The following is a 7,904-nucleotide window of genomic DNA, read 5'->3' as shown; positions in this document are numbered from 1 at the left end:
TATAAGGGTGTGGGAGGAGAGTGGAGAAAATATGGTGAAGGGGTAGCTGACTTTGACCTTCTGTTGGAAGGTTTTCCATCCCCATAATAGTTACATGATGACTTTTCCTCTTGTGGCCACTTGCCAATTCTAAGACTATAGAGAAAGTCCCATTCAATATTCAGGTAATCACCAATTTAATAAACAAGCAAACGTAACAATTACTATTTACCAATAGATATGCACATATAAATGTACCTATATCTATGCACATATACATATATATGTTTATTATTTATATTTTACAGAAAAGAGTTCTCTGTTGAACATTATACTGTTGAATTCACCTTATAACTTTCAAACAGGAAGTGCTAATGAAATCAAAGCCATAGGTTAGTATTTAGCATTTATATAACACTTGTATTTGCAGAGTACTTTAGAATAATTCAATTCTTAATCCCCATAACAGCTCTGGGAGGGAAGCCCAGTTATCTCCTTCATAAATGAGAAAAGGGAGACCTGGAAAGGTTGCATGACACACTCTGTGGCTGATTGGTGGCAGCCACCAATTAAAGCACAAGGGTCTTGACTTAGAGGAATGCTGTTCATCCTCTGGGCCCTAAAGAATGAGATTTCTTAATAAACCCGTGAGTCATGGAGAAGAGGCACAGACTGACTGTGATTTTACTAGGCTGTTTCCACTGCATCTCATTGATGGCTTAAATCATCTTAGTGCTGCTGAACTCTTTTCAGCAATAAAATAAAAAGTGTATTAAGTGCTAAATTCTGCCCATAACTGGTATTTCTCATTGACTGCAACTTTATGGAAGTTGTCAACTTCAGAGACCAGCTTATATGAAGGCACTCCAGCCTCTGTAGGTAGATGAATTGAACTAGTCAGACATGATGAGGATAAAATTAACAAATTTACCAGGCTTTCGGAGCTGAGGCTACATTTGCCAGTTTTCATACTCCAAGACCATCACCCTACAAAACCCCACAGTAGAGGCATTCATCTTCTCACCTTCAGACACTGTTATCTAGATATCTCATTTCTAGTTACAAACTTAAGATCTCTATAGCAACCAATTAGTATTTATGTTGCTAAGACAGCATGCAGAGAAAGGGGGAAGCAGAATGTGCTTACTCATTTTTATGTGATCTCAGTGGATGAAGGATAAAATGCTGATTCCAGTTTCCAGATTCCCATTGACTTCTCCCATCCTAATTTATATTCACATTTGTCTTCTCCACAGGTAATACACTTGATGGCAATGCACTTACGGTATCTATAATAAATTCTACAATTGTTAATAGTGCCAAAAAGAAGTAAAAAAGAGGGGAAATAATTACATATTCTGGCATGCTGGCTTATTGCAGGATCATTCTGTTCCCAAATATCCCTGAGCTTCAACATCTGAGCCTTCATTTGACATTTTCTAAAGCACCTCAGCCTTATAGTAAACACTATCTTTCTCTAACAAAATATAAATAGTGCCGTACATTTTTTCTTATTTATATTTTGGTTGCCTTTTAATCTCCTTCTTTTAATTGTAAGTGACCTCAGAAACAGAAAGAGATCTCATCATAAAGTATGTAACAAAGTTAGGACCAAATTCCAAATTAATACTAACCAATAAAGGAGCCTCTGCTAAGTCTCTACCTTCCCAGGCTCATTTTCTTTAAGATAAGCACAGGAATCCATTCCCTGAGCCAGAGTGAACATCTTGGGACCAGTATATGGTAAGTGCTCATTAAAATTTAGATCTTTTCAAATAGATCTAAAATTTAGATCTTTATATGTTTGTAAGCATGTTTGTGTGTGTGTATTCTACATTAAATATTTGCTCTTTTTCAAAATCCAAATTCTTAGAAATTTTCCTATACTAAAAAGTGTGGGAAGTGATGTCCAAACACTTTCTAGTATGATTGTGCAGCAAACACACATAAACATATGACACAGATGTCTCACAATTGCATGACCACGTGGATATCGTAATATCAGCAGTCACTAGTGGGATTTAAGAAAATCTCCCTAAGTAGCAAAGCTTCTCCTCAGGTTCATCCTTAAAACAATTTAGCATCCTTTGGAATTAATGAAATAGACTAAGAAACTATTACTTTGAAAAGCTAAGTGTCTATGCAGTTTGGATAAATTGAGTAAAGAATTAAAATTTTCCTTCCATTCAATTTGTTGTAGACTGTTTTAATGGCAAATAAATGGTAAAAGCTCTGTTTGTGGACCATATAGGAAATGGAGCAATCCTCTTGGTCTGGTCTATTTGATTTCAGTCTCTTTTAACAAATCAAGTAAGGGAATTAGTCAAATGAATTGACAAATTACTTAAATGAAGCTCAGTTCAAGTCTTAGCTGCTTCAAGTAGATATTCCCAATGAACCACTGTCTGCATAATTCACATCAGCACAGTTTCTTCATGAATCATAAGCATACATGGCTATATCCTATATGTCACCTCTCAATCTGACTATAAACTCAGAAGCCATCTCTGAGTTTCATGTCATTTGTATTCACTCTCTGCTTTCCTTCACTCTATGGTCTATAATAGCATTATTATAGATATTGATAAAGTGGAATATTTATTAAATAATCGCTAATGCCAAAGCAGTGCCAATAACAAATCAATAAAATAAAAGTAAGCTTACTTGAGCTTAATTGATGGAGATAAACAGCTTGTATTATTATTTTGCTAGGTAATTTCCTTGACTGTTTTTTCTTCCTTATATAGAAATATATTCTCAACATTTTTCCATTCAATATATAAACAGTGATGTGATAATTTTTTCTCCCTGGACAGGCAATTTCAAAGGTGGAATGATAAACAGAGTATTAAATATTTATTTCTGCCAACTAATTCATATAAGAAGTTGTTAGAAGGCTTTAGAATTATCATGCTTAACAACATCTTGGACTATTTAGACAAAAAGTAAAAATTTTTAAATGTTTGATTTTTAAATTTCTTTTTCTTTAATAGTAAGTAATCATCTATTTTAAATTGTGCATTTCTCTTTTAAAGACCAACTATTTTTATTCTAGAAGAATTCTCTCCCTCCAAATCTCCAGTGAGAAAAACATGATGGAATTATGCAATTATACTCATGGAAGAATGAAAGCCATTATCTGCCTATGAAAATTCTCCGAGACCTATTATAAAATAAAATCCAGGCAAATTAATTCAATAGAATAAAAAGTAACAAATTTATTTTAACACCTACAGTGCACAATGCCATGTATGAGACATGGTGAAATACACAAGTATGAAAAGTACACAGCCCCTTCCCTCAAGAGCTAATAAATCCTTTGGGAGACAGCATCTAAGTAGGTGAACAATTAAATAGCTTTAAGAGATGAAAGTACCTATAGAAAATATATTAAAAGATGGCTGAATAAGAACAGCTCCAGTCTGCAGCTCCCAGCAAGTCCAACACAGAAGGCAGGTGGTTTCAGCATTTCCAACTGAGGTACTTGGTACATCTCATTGAGACTGTTTAGACAGTGGGAGTCCCTGGAAGGTGAGCTGAAGCAGAGTGGGGCATTGCCCAGTTACTACACTTTTCCCATGGTCTTCACAACCTATAGATTCTCTCAGGTTCCTACACCACAAGGACCCTGGGTTTCAAGCACAAAACTGGGCAGCTGTTTAGGCAGACACTGAGCTAGCTGCAGGAGAATTTTTCATATCCCAGTGGCACCTGGAATGCCAGTGAGACAAAATGGTTCACTCTGCTGGAAAGAGGGCTGAAGCCAGAGAGCCAAGTGGTTTTGCTCAGCGGATCCCACTCCAACAGAGACCAGCAAACTAAGATCTACTGACTTGAAATTCTCGCTGTCAGCACAGCAGTCTAAAGTCAATCTGCAATACTCCAACTTGGTGACGGGAGGAGTGTCAGCCATTACTGAAGCTTGAGTAGGTAGTTTTCCCCACACAATGTAAACAAAGACACTGGGCAGTTTGGACTGGGAGGAACCCACTACAGCTACACAAAGACACTGTGGTCAGACTGCCTCTCTAGATTCCTTCTCTCTCAGCAGGGCATCTCTGAAAAAAAGGCAGCAGCCCCAATTAGGGACTTACAGATAACTCCCATCTCCCTGGGACAGAGCACCTGTGGGGAAGGGTGGGCAGTGGGTGCAGCTTCAGCAGACATAAATGTTCCTACCTGCCGGCTCTGAAAAGAGTAGCAGATCTCTCAGCACAGCACTTGAGCTCTGCTAAGGGACAGACTGCCCCCTCAAGTTGGTCCCTGACCCCCATGCCTCCTGATGGGGAGACACGCACCAGCAGGGGTCAACAGACATCTTATACAGAAGAACTCAGGCTGGCATCTGGCAGGTGTTCCTCTGGGATGAAGCTTCCATAGGAAGGAGAAATATTTGCTGCCCTGCAGCCTTTACTGGTGATACCCAGGCAAACAGGGTCTGGCGTGGATCCCCAGCAAACTCCAGCAGACCTTTAGAAGAGGGCCTGATTGTTAGAAGGAAAACTAACAAACAGAAAGCAATAGCATCAACATCAACAAAAAGGATGACCACACAAAAATTTCATCCATAGTTTACCATCAGCAAAGACCAAAGGTAGATAAATCCAGGAAGATGAGGAAAAAGCAGCACAAAAAGGCTGAAAATACCAAAACCAGAATGCCTCTTCTCCAAAGGGTCACCTCTCCTTGCCAGCTAGGGAACAAAATTGGATGGATAATGAGTTTGATGAATTGACAGAAGTAGGCTTCAGAAGGAGGGTAATAACAAACTCCTCAGTGCTGAAGAAACATCATCTAACCCAGTGAAAGGAAGCTAATAACCTTAATAAAAGGTTAGAGGAATTGCTAACTAGAATAACCAGTTTAGAGAAGAACATAAATAACCAGATGGAGCTGAAAAACACAGCACAGGAACTTCATGAAGTGTACACAAGTATCAATAGCCTAATTGATCATGCAGAAGAAAGGATATCAGAGAATGAAGATTAACTTAATGAAAAAAAGCATGAAGACAAGATTAGAGAAAAAAAATATATAAAAAGGAATGAACAAAGCCTCCAAAAATATGGGTCTATGTGGAAAGACTAACCCTTCATTTGATTGGTGTACCTGAAAGTAACAGGGAGATTGAAACCAAGTTGGAAAACACTCTTCAGCATATTATCCAGGAGAACTTCCCCAACTTAGCAAGACAGGCACATTCAAATTCAGGAAACATAGAGAACACCACAAATATACTCCTTGAGAAGAGCAGCCCCAAGACATATAATCATCAGATTCAAGGTTGAAATGAAGGAAAAAATATTAAGGGCAGCCAGAGAGAAAAGTCAGGTGACCCAAAAAGGGAAGCCCTCGGACTAACAGCAGATCTCTCTGAAGGAACCCTACAAGCCAGAAGAGAGTGGGGGGCAATATTCAACACTCTTCCAAAAAAAAAAAAAAAAAGAATTTTCAACCCAGTATTTCATATCCAGCCAAACTTAAGTTCATAAGAGAAGGAGAAATAAAATCCTTTATAAACAAGCAAATGTTGAGGGACTTTGTCACCATGAGGCCTGCATTACAAGAGCTCCTGAAGGAAGCACTAAATATGAAAAGGAAAAACTAGTACCAGCCACTGCAAAAACAAATCAAATTGTAAAGACTATCAACACTATGAAGAAACTGCATCAACTAATGGCAAAATAATCAATAATAATAGGATTAAATTCACACATAATATTATTAACCTTAAATGTAAGTGGACAAAATGCCCCCAATTAAAAGTCACAGACTGGCAAATTGGACAAAGAGTCAAGACATATCTGTATTGTATTCAGGAGACCCATCTCACATGCAAGGACACACATAGCCTCAAAATAAAGGGATGGAGGAAGATTTACAAAGCAAATGGAAAGCAAACAAAAGAAGGGGTTGCAATCCTAGTCTCTGATAAAACAGACTGTAAACCAACAAACATTATAAGAGACAAAGAAGGATATTACATAATGGTAAAGGGATCAATGTAACAAGAAGAGCTAACTATCCTAAATTTATATGCACCTAATATAGGATCACCCAGATTCATCAGGCAAGTTCTTAGACACCTACAAAGAGACTTAGACTTTTACACAATAGTAGTGGGGGACTTTAACACTCCACTGTCAATATTAGACAGATCAAAGAGATGGAAAATTAACAAGGTTATTCAGGATTTGAACTCAGCTTTGGACCAAGCAGACCTAATATACGTGTACAGAACTCTACATCCCAAATCAACAAAATATACATTCTACTCAGCACCACATAGCACTTATTCTAAAATTGACCACATAATTGGAAGTAAAACACTCCTTAGCAAATGCAGAAGAACAGAAATGGTAACAGCCTCTCAGATGACAGTGCAATCAAATTAGAACTCAGGTTTAAGAAACTCATTCAAACCACACAACTGTGTGGAAACTGAAAAACCTCTTCCTGAGTGACTACTGGGTAAATAATGAAATTAAGGCAGATATAAAAAAGTTATTTGAAACCAATGAGAACAAAGACACAACATACCAGAATCTTTGGGACACATCTAAAGCAGTGTTTAGAGGGAAATTTATAGCACTAAATGCCCACAGGAGAAAGCAGGAAAGATCAAAAATCAACACCCTAACATCACAATTAGAAGAACAAGAGAAGCAAGAACAAACAAATTCAAAAGGTAGCCGAAGATAAGAAATAACTAAGATCAGAGCAGGACTAAAGGTAGAGACATGAAAAAATTAATTAATTCAGGAACTGGTTTTTTGAAAAGATTAACAAAATAGATCTCTAGCCAGACTAATAAAGAATAAAAGATAGAAGAATCAAATAGACACAATTAAAAATGACAAAGGGGAGATCCCACTGATCCCACAGAAATACAAACTATCCTCAGAGAATAATATAAACACCTCTATGTGAATAAACTAGAACATCTAGAAAAAATGGATAAATTCCTGGACACATACACTCTCCAAGACTAAACCAGGAAGAAGTCAAATCCCTGAATAGACCAATAACAAATTCTGAAATTGAGGCAGTAATTAATAGCTTACCAATCAAAAAAAGCCCAGGACCAGGCAGATTCATAGTCAAATTCTACCAGAGGTACAAAGAGAAGCTGATACCATTCCTTCTGAAACAATTCCAAACAATAGAAAAAGAGGGATGCCTTCCTAACTCATTTTATGAGGCCAGCATCATCCTGATATCAAAACCTGGCAGAGACACAATTAAAAAAGAAAATTTCAGGCCAATATCCTTGATGAACCTTGGCATGAAACTCCGTGATAAAATACTGGCAAACTGAATCCAGCAGCATATCAAAAAGCTTATCCACCACGATCAAGTCAGCTTCATCTCTGTGATGCAAGGCCGGTTCAACATATGCAAATCAATAAACATAATCTATCACATAAACCAAAGAAATGACAAAAATCATCTCATGCTTATCTCAAGAGATGCAGAAAAGTCCTTCAATAAAATTCAACACCACTTCATGCTAAGAACACTCAGTCAACAAGGTATTAATGAAACATATCTCAATATAATAAGAGCTATTTATGACAAACCCACCACCAATAGCATACTGAATGGGCCAAACTGGAAGCATTTCCTTTGAAAACTGACTCCTATTCAACATAGTATTGGAAGTCCTGGCCAGGGTAATCAGGCAAGATAAAGAAATAAATATTTTCAAATAGGAAGAGAGAAAGTCAAATTATCTGTTTGCAGATTACATTATTGTATAGTTAGAAAACCCCATCATCTCAGCCAAAATGTCTTAAAGCTGATAAGCAACTTCAGCAAAATATCAGGATACAAAATCAATGTGCAAAATTCACAAGCATTCCTATATACCAATAATAGACAAACAGAGAGCCAAATCATGAGCAAACTCACATTCACAATTGCTA

Source organism: Callithrix jacchus, chromosome 13 (genome assembly GCF_049354715.1).
Source record: "Callithrix jacchus isolate 240 chromosome 13, calJac240_pri, whole genome shotgun sequence".
Lineage (NCBI taxonomy): Eukaryota > Metazoa > Chordata > Mammalia > Primates > Cebidae > Callithrix > Callithrix jacchus.
This window is presented reverse-complemented; position numbering follows the sequence as displayed.